The sequence below is a fragment of the Micromesistius poutassou genome (assembly GCF_964030765.1).
Source record: "Micromesistius poutassou genome assembly, contig: SCAFFOLD_6468, whole genome shotgun sequence".
NCBI lineage: Eukaryota > Metazoa > Chordata > Actinopteri > Gadiformes > Gadidae > Micromesistius > Micromesistius poutassou.
Window position 1 is genome coordinate 1 of NW_028180166.1, and position 9,817 is coordinate 9,817.

General features: G+C 46.1%; 1 long non-coding RNA gene across 1 annotated transcript; it reads right to left on the reverse strand.

Annotated features, from left to right (window-relative positions):
• Positions 1–3,260: 3,260 nt before the first annotated feature.
• LOC311371064 lies at positions 3,261–7,036 on the reverse strand. Its single transcript, XR_014640976.1, has 3 exons — positions 6,882–7,036; positions 6,708–6,779; positions 3,261–3,390 (listed from the first exon to the last, which is right to left on the reverse strand). It is a non-coding gene; the product is annotated as an uncharacterized lncRNA (long non-coding RNA).
• Positions 7,037–9,817: the final 2,781 nt, after the last annotated feature.

Genomic DNA, 9,817 nt, shown 5'->3' on the forward strand with positions numbered 1-9,817 from the left:
AGGAGTCCCTGGAGGTGCCGACGTGCAGCTCTCCCCGGAGACGTCTCGTTGGGGGCTGGGGGCGACGTGAAAAACGTGCTCATCAAAGGGGAGCACGCAGCCGGGACGTGTTTAGAGCGAAGGCGGGGGGGGGGGGGGGGGGGGGGGGGCTGCGAGATCGCCCTGGTGCGTGCGGGCAAAGTGGCGCTTCTGTAACCATCTGGACGCCGGTCCCTCCCGCTATGTCTCATCACTGCACCCTCTCTCCGCCTTAACACCTCCATCACAGTGTCGATGATACCCCCTCTCCGACGCTAACTTCAGTACCTGCTTCGACGCACTTACAGAGAAACGTTAATGTTGCGGTCGACGGCTCCCACGAGGGCTTGGACAGGCTTTTTGTGCAATACACCTGAGGGACCACAAGGTGTCTCTTAGCCTCTACGCTAGAGCTCTGTCTGTCTCCCTGAAACAAGTGATGACAAGCTGTGCTTTCATCTGACGGCTGGCTGGGAGAAAAAAATAAAGGGAAAGAGAAAGCGAGAGGGCCTGGAAGGGAGCTTGGCAGGGGATGTGAAGTGCAGAAAAGACAGGGGAACGTAGGGGTGGGCCGGGATGGCAGCAGGGCGTGAGACACTCGTTTGAGGGGCAAGCTATGGGCAGAGGTGCTCGTCACTGCCGTCACACAGTGTGACACGATGGTTTGTTCCACTGAGGGTTTACGAATTTGTGATTGGGGTTCAGTTAAGCTATAAAGGGATTTGTCTGTCTATGCTATCTATGAGGTTAGATCCATGGCACACGACTGGGTGTGTGGAGAAACCCTTGCCGAAATCTACCGTCAAAACAATGACAAATAACCACAATTTCCATATCTCCTCAGGGGTTTCACGGCCACTGTAGCAGACAGCCATTCGTTGCTTTGTCTTTCGTGCATATTGCATATTTCTTGACTGCCTCATAAAATATTTTTTTTCGTATATATTTCGTATATTTCGTATATATATATATATTTCGTAATATTTCGTTTTTCTGCACATAAAATATACTTAATTGTAGAACACCACTACAATTAAATGCATTTAATCCAACAGATACATACAGACCCATAACTGTACATTACTGAGTTACATGTGAGAAACATATTTTTATCTGAAGGAGAAGATCAAGTCAAACGACAACTTATTAAAGAGGGTGCATTAGGATACCTCAGCGTGATCGACAGCCTCTCCAGCCCGCGACATAAAGCCTAAAATAATGAACATTAGCAGAGAAAAATATAGCAGAATCACTTCTGACTTTTAAAGCAGGATAAAGAAATATTAAATTATAGGAGTGACCCAGATGTGCTTTATTCAACTGCATATGCATATCTGAGATCAAAATTTTTAAAAAACACCTTTAAATATTAATGTGGGGCAATTTCCGGAGCACAAATAAGCCGTGCATTATCTCTGTGTGGGCATAGAGTGGGATCCGACCGGTGCATCCTTTCCTCCCACCCTCCCCCCAATCAGTAGTGGCAGGTTAGACTCTCAGGGAGGCCAACTAATGGAAGCTACCACTACTTTGGGACACCAGTTAATGTTATTGTGCCGATACAGCAATCACAAATCAATCAGCAAACATCAGCCCTCCCACACATTCGACACACACGCGCGTGTGTGCATGCACCAACATACACAATCCCCACTTTCAGTATGAGGAAAAAATAAATAGGCTGCGATGAAATGAAATCCTGTTTCAAAGACTAACCAGGCAACAACGAACCATTTTTAGTCCCACCCCCCCCCCCCCCATCCTCCCTCCCTCCCTCCTTCCCTCCTTCCCCGACACCCCCATAATCTCTCTAGGCTCTATTTCCAGTTTTAGAAGGCATGAAAAGTGATCTGATTTGTATACATATCCCATTTAAATAGAGAAGAGATTAGAGACACATCAATCTTGGCTCGGGCCCCGGGGAGCCAAGGGAAAAGGTTACTAAATTTATCACCGCGCCTCGCGTCGGAGGAGAGGATTTAAATAGGGGAGTTGAAGTTTTGACTGGGCCCCGCTTTCCACCTCTGTGTACTCACGCGGTGCCGAGACCATTAATTACACATGTGCACGTCGGGTCGAGGCTGCTGCTGCGTGCGGGGGCGTGTTGGCACCAGGGCGCCCAGATGCGCACGCATGCACAACCCGTGCAGCCGTAAACACGTTTTTTTCCCCCCACTCTCTCTGATTGTGTCTTGTGCCTCTACGTTCGCTCCGTGCGTAGTCTCGGTGAGAGCCGCCGAGCCGCGCATGGAGCCGAGTGGAAATAAATTTAAAAAGCACCCGTCACTTTGGATGAACCCGGATAGGCCTGGAGTGTTGTCAAAAGGGTCTTAGTCGTCGTCTGTCACGCTCCGATGGCCGGCTCGAGATCCGGTGATGAGGTGTGCGCCGGCTATTTGTGCTCGAGACGCCTGAGAGACGCGTGTGGGTCGGGTCTTGTGGCAGGGTGTGAATGAACGTGAAGCGGGCTTCCGATGCAGAACACGGATGCGCTGTAATGTGCTAATTAACCACCCTGGCAGGGGTCAAAGAGGCTCTGCCGGCTGGCGGTAAGGTTAATTTCCACAGAGATGGACCCATCTCTTGAGTCTTGCATGTCTTTGCCTTTTTTTCTACTTTTGTTTACGGCTCCCGGTGACTCGGACCAACTCTAAAGAGGTTCCTGACCTCAATTTCACTTAGCTGTTACCTCCGGTTCAATATTCCTCTTGTGAATATTATAAATAAAGGCCCAGAAACAACAGAAATTGGGCTGGGTACAAAAGGAGCATTGCAAAGTTAAGTTGAGTAGTGGGGGGGGGGGGAGGGATGAGAGAGAGAGAGAGAGAGAGCAAGAGAGACAGAGAGAGAGATATGAGATGCACAGGAAATCACAAGCAAGCCTCATGTTTGAGGCCAAATTATCCATAGGCCTAGTTATTTTCTGTGTTCTTTCTTAGCGATGAGTAATTCTAGATGTGTATACAATGCTGTTTGATGTGAAAACAAGTCTTCCACTGACATGTAACACAATGTTCTGGGCTGGTCTTTGTTGTGGACTCGCGCTCTGTTTGGCATCAATAGCTGCATCACAGAGCCTGCTTAAAAAAATTCAAGTAAGGCGATGCTGAAATGTAAAAGCATCGTGCAAACATGTCACATTAGATAGATTAGTAGGGTGGTGATGTTTTGTGAGTGTGCGTGCATGCATGCGTGCGTGCATGCGTGCGTGCGTGCGTGCATGTGTGCGTACGCCACCTGTTTGTCACACTGGCCATAGTCGGCGCCGTGGTCCGGCTGGAAGAAGGAGGCCTCCCCGCGGTTCTTCGCCATCTCGATCAGTGCCATGCCCGTCCTCACTGTGGCGTTACGGGCGTGGACAAACACCATCACCTGAGACACACGACGCAGTAACACATGACCTGTTAACTGAGCTTCGGGAAAGAAAACAGGAACAGGGTTTTGTGGTGTTGTAAACCACAAAATGTGGGAGGAAATGAGGAAAGACAATACTGTGAACCTTCCATGGGAACGCGTGATGTCAGGCTTGAGACTCTGTGCGGGAATATGCCAAGGAAAGTAAGCCATGTATATTTTTGTTCCCGCTTTGGCGCGCCTCAGAGGTATAGCAATTTGTATTACCTTAAAGTTGGCATGCAGCTATAGTAGGAAGGGAGCTTTAGGAGAAGCAGGACTTTCCCTTTTAGTTTGCTTTAAGCTGCAGGCACGCTGTGCACGGCAACCTCAGTAGATAATATAGAAGAATGGAATTGTTTCCTGTCCACATATTTGTATAAGGCTATAAGGCACATATTTTACCGTCGTCCATAAATATATCCTTATTCCAAAATATGTACTTTCCATTTGTACAAATCTTGAAATGGACACCATCTTGTGAAAAGGACGACAGAGAAACGGATGTAATCTGAGAATTATGATCTTTAGCTGCCAGAGGCTCATAAAATACACCAACCTTTTGTCCTTCTAGTTGCATTTTCTCTGCAGAATGTCCTATTTTTTCCCTGGAAGATTATTACACTCATCCGTAATGGTGTCATTTTAGTTACATCAACCACATGCATTTCTAGTTATTGTAGTGAAACCTCCTTAATCCTCATGCTCAGGTTGTAGAACCGTCATCTGTGCCAGCAATGAAAGCAGCACATATATTAGCCACACCCCTATGCAAATCAGACGCCATACAATCTGGACCGTGGTTCAGAACAGGGGCGCTGGCACTGGATTTGATGACATTTTAGTGGTTCACCTGAGGTCAAAGGTTAGGGACAACTGCCTCAGATAGACCATGGCTCGGAATGGAATCTTTTCAATGATAATGATGAAGAGAATGAATGACATTTACATAAATTACACATCTGCCCTCTCCCGCACTAATCCTAATCCAGTTAAGCACCCACATCCAGTTAAGATTCCACCATGGCTTAAGACAAGGTATTCCACCGTTGTCACCAAACCTACACCATGTCACAGCTTGACGATTATGAAACTAAAGGGTTGGCTGCCAGGCTTAGTGAATGACCATTCGTTTGCATAAATACCGTGGCCTTTTCAAGACTGGATGGATTGACAAAAGGCCATCGGATCTTACTGCTTTTGCATGCTAAGAAGAAAGGAAAAAAAAAAGAGCTGAATTCTGTCCTGCTCCGGCTGGCTATGACCGACTACCGCTGTGGTTCATTTTTCAGCCTTGTTGACATCCGATTTGGCATGCTATGCCAAACCAGGGGTGGCTGTGAGCCCGAAGCGAGGCCTCGCACGTATGGCACCTGGAGAGAGACCGCCGCGGAAAATGTTATTTACTGAAGGTGTTTTATCAGCAGTGTGAAAGTAGCATCGCTGGTTACCGGCGGGCTTCTCAGCTTATTAAAGTTCTGTCTGCCGGTCTGCTTCCCCAGCAGGGGGGACAAAGGGGGTGGAGGGGGGAATATGGAGCTAGTAAAGAAAAAAAATGTAATAAAGAAAATTGTATCCATCACCTCTTCCTAGATGAAATTCATATATGTCACATCTACTGTTGACAATTTAATATAAAGTCAGAGAAGATACTTCCCAGATGGGTTTTCAGGCCCTAACAACCAAACAACCATAAATCCAGAATAGATCCACGTTTAGTTTACAAAAGACTGATGGTGGTGGAGGGTTCTCTGAGACGGGAGTAGACTTGGGATGACACATGGCCATGGACAGCTTCTTCTAGCCAGAGAAAGGCCTGTGTTTCCAGTTAACATATAGGAATTTGTGAGAAAAGTGGAAAGATAGCATGTCTACAACGCTGTTTATGTGTGTGTGTGTGGGTGAATGTGTGTGTGTGTGAGTGTGTGTGTGTGTGTGAGTGTGTGTGTGAGAGAGTGTGTCAACATCCGTGCAGCAAAATGGTGCAGACGAGATAAGCATGCTCAGTGGGGAGCTGGAACACATTGAGCAGATGGGAGCTAAATGGGAACCGGCGGAATCCACAGCTCTGATGTCTCCCATAGGTACCTGGGAGCTGCTGGAGTGGATGCAGGAAGTGGAGGGGAGGAACGATAGAAGAGGGGAGAGGAAGATGAGGAGGAGGAGGAGGAGATGTGTTGGACGTGATAAGGCGTTGGATTCAGGAGTTTAGGAAGCAGGTGTTCCAACCCCAAAGGATTTGGCAGGAATGTTTTTCCAAGATATGGTAGACGGTTGTAGTCATGCAAAAAGAATAAATATAAAGTTGACTAAAGTATCTTCAAGGGATGCAAACGTCTCTTCATAGAACGGTTCTGTACTGTACTGTTACAGCTTTAAAAAACGCAAAAATACCTTATTTTGCCAATTCTACGTGGCATGAAGAAGAGTGATGAAGTGAATACGGGGTAAACAGTGAAGTGGGGAGCTGGGAGGATCCTCAGTGTCGGTGTTGGAAGTCTGTAGTAGATGCCATGTCCACTAATTATATACATGATGTATGTCAGTGTGCAGGCATGTCTTGGCAGGGAAGTGTTGCGAGGTTGGCTGAATAAAGCTCAGAATGGGGGTAGTGGTAAATTAAATAATGTTTTCGATGCAGGGGATTATGGTAATTATTAGTTGCCACTACTGTTTTTTATCCCACTATGAATATATGATTCCTATGCTAATATTTTTCACATTTTAAATTTGTAGAATGTATTCAGAAGTTTATAGACAAGAGACATACAAGAGGACACATTAAAAAGACAGACACAAAAAACACAGAAAGGAGGACAGATATGGTGTGCAAACATCTTATGTTAAATCTCATGATCATATGATTTGAACAGCATCTCAATCATTATTATTTGTATTGATTTAGTTGCTAATCAGACGTTTTCCTTCAAAGCCGGTTACAGTGAATTCGGATACATGTCATTAAGGGACAGGTAGAGGTGGTCTACAGGTAGGCTGCTCGACACTGGGGAACGAACCAGGGGGTTGGCTGAATAAACTTGGGATTCAGAGCTCAGAACGGGGATAGTGGTGAATTAAATAATGTTTTCGATGCAGGGGATTATGGTTATTATTAGTTTCCAAGTACCACTACTGTTTTTTTCCCACTATGAATATGTGATTCCCATGCTAATATTTTTCACTTTTTCAATTTGTAGAATGTATTCCACTATGAATATATGATTCCCATGCTAATATAATATTTTCACATTTTTCACAACATTTTCCATTGATGACGTCTTGCAGGTATTGCTTACCTGATGGCCTCCTCTCATCTGCTCCAAGACCTTGTCGTAACACACTTCCTCCATGTCATGGAGCTGTTGAATCTAGACAAAGACAAAACACATCATTGTTAATAAAAACTCCTTGCTTCCAGCCACTGCACATCAGCCGATTAACCTGCGAGGCGTGAGCCGCGGCGGCCGCACCTTGTTGGTAGACTTTACACCGACAAAGGACTGGGCGAGGGGCACCGGTCTGAAGCGGCCGTCGAAGAAGAAGAGGCCGATGAAGGGGTTGACGTGGAGGAAGGAGGCCACATCCAGGTAGTTGGGCAGCGTAGCGGAGAGCCCCAGGATCCTGATCATGCTCTGGGTGGACTCCACCTGCCGACACACGCACACAGACGGTTTCAGACCTTCAGTCACGTCGGGCAGAGGCACTCAAACCGTGGGTTGGGGATCGGCACCGGGGCCGTGCAGCACTCCTGCCTTTCAAACCATAGCTATTCTATATTATGAAATAGCTATAGAAAACCTTGCTTCGGGTTTGTTGATATGTGTGCCAAATACTCGACCCATCAGACCAGGGAATTTACCTTCAACAAAATCACATGTCACTATCACTATTGGACACCTCATTTCGACGTTAATGGTCGTTTGGCAATCAAGGTTCTATAAGTATTCCGGCTTATTTAAGTCGAAATGGGTCCCAAAGGCGGAGGGTCCTTTCCTATAAACAGTATAAACAGTGAGAAAGGCTGATCGGAATAAGGATGACTGTGTGTGCTGCTGTAAATAGAAGCATGTGCAGATGGTTAAAATATATGCTTTTACATGTCTGTCATAAAACATACGAGTGAAGGCATCTGTGTCTTCATGCGTGTACAAAACTTAAAAGAAAGTGCATCCCATGGATACGAAAGCCCAAAAAAGCAAAATGGACCAAAAATAAATAAAAAGGTGTGCATGAGTATGTGTGTGTGTGTGTGTGTGTGTGTGTTTGCGAGTGAGAAAGAGAGAGTTTGTGTGGGAGCTCTATCTGTGTGGCGCCTGCTGTTCATGTGACAGGGAAGATTGGTAAGGCCTTTAATGTGATGCAGTACCTGTCAAGCAATCCTATCAAGATAAGGCCCTAGTCCTCCCTGCAGGCGGGGCCAAACATTCACTTAGCGCCGCCCACCCTCTGCTAGACTGCGTACTGCAGATGAACATCACCTCCGCTGAAAACAGGCAGTCCACATTTTCACACTAGTCATACAATTGTATTTAGCTAGAAAGGTGAAACGTACCGAATGAACCACAACCACATACAGTTGCTACATAGATAACCTTGGTCTCAACCAGAGAAAGCATTTCCAGGCAAAACATTTTAGCGTGTAACTGGTTAAATTCAGAAACATTTGCGTAAGGAGCGGGGATAAATCAAATTTAACAGGAATTTCCATATTCATGTGTCCAAAAGATGTGAAGGGCCTTGGCGCATCTTGAGCACCGAATACATTTCTTTCGGCACAATCAATTACAGCCGTCTGTCAGGTGAGCCAGTAATTGAATGTGGGGCGATTGAGGAAGCATCAGAGCACAGAAACCTCAGGTTGGGGGGAGAGGAGAGGGATTTGAAGGTAATGATGGGGGGGGGGGGGCTTGAGTCAGTCTGTCTGTCTGTCGCCGGTATATTTCTTAGTTCTTGCTCCCTCTCTTTTGTCCACTCTCCCATTGGAGGCCGTTGTGGAAAACGCACCACAGGGAGGGGGCGAAGCGGTGTCCATCTCAGACAACGGGGGCGACATAGTGAGATGAATGAACGGCTGAATGTGCTCTGCCATGAATGACACTGCTGGGCGCACGCAAGACGGAGCGGTGATGATCTAACGGAGGACACCATCTGTGTCAAAAAATGGTCTTTAAGGGACTTTAAACCCCACCCCTGAGGTGTTTTTTTTAAAAAGGAGTACGCTCTTTGGATCTGGCTAATCACTATTCGGTTAGCACCAAATCTTTTTCAGACCCTTCCACACAGTTCCTCAGTCCCCTTTGTTGTCATTATTCACCGGGGGCAAAGAACATGCCCACTGTGAAAGAAAGGGCAGGAAATGGATAGAACGCATGTGGAGAAGAAATACCTGCGATTTGTTCTGACTCCACAGAAAATGATTGCTTACTCTATCTTTCTGGAGCCCAAGGATAACAGTTTAGATGAACCAGTGGTAAAGGAGAGGAAATCTATTAGACTAAACTGTCGGCCAGCCGGGGTGACGGGTGGAATACTGAGCTACCAGCAGCCACCTACCTGGTCCTCACTCTTCATCCACGATCCAAATCTCACACCTGCTGGCTTTGGACTCGTGTTTGTTTTTCTTTCCTGAAGCTTACAGTTGAGGAGTGTGTGTGTGTGTGTGTGGTGTGTGTGTGTGTGTGTGTGTGTGTGTGTGTGTGTGGAGGTGCTTGTGCTCCTGTTTTTCCCTTTCTGCCACGATATTTTATTGATAAGCCAACCTCATATTTTATATTTCCGGAGGCAACAATTTTGCTCAAGGCGAGACTGTCAATAATTCAAAACTTCTAAAAGATTTCCTTTAAATGTATCGGCCTTTTCACCAAACTGTCCCTCCTGCATGCGCAGCCATACACAGGGGTACACCTCCAAACAGAGCACAATAGGGAATGTGGAGCCATCTTGGCCCAAAAAACGCAGCAGGACCGCTGGATCATCACGAAACCCAATCAATCACTGGCTCAGTGTTTTATATTAAATAGTCTGGCACTGTAGAACACTTTTTCTTTTTAATTAAGGTGGACCATGGATACACACGTCTAAAACAAACCCAGGAGACAGAACAAAGTGCACTAGAGATGCTCACAAGAAGCTTCTTCTAAATATTTTGTTTCTGTAGACTCGGCATACATCTTCTTTTGTTCCATTCTACACTGTCTAGGGTGACTAGTAGTTGAAGACAATGCAGCCATCCAGACAGTGCCTATTCATTAATGTTGTAGATATTAGAGAAGGAGACTTCGCAAAAATACGCTTTGTAACCCGGTCTCTGAGAGCAGCTTGGAGAGGAGGATATAGCGTTGATTTGTGAATGCTGTTATTCTCGGATTCTGCAGGATAAATCTTCGATACTTGTACTTAAAGATTC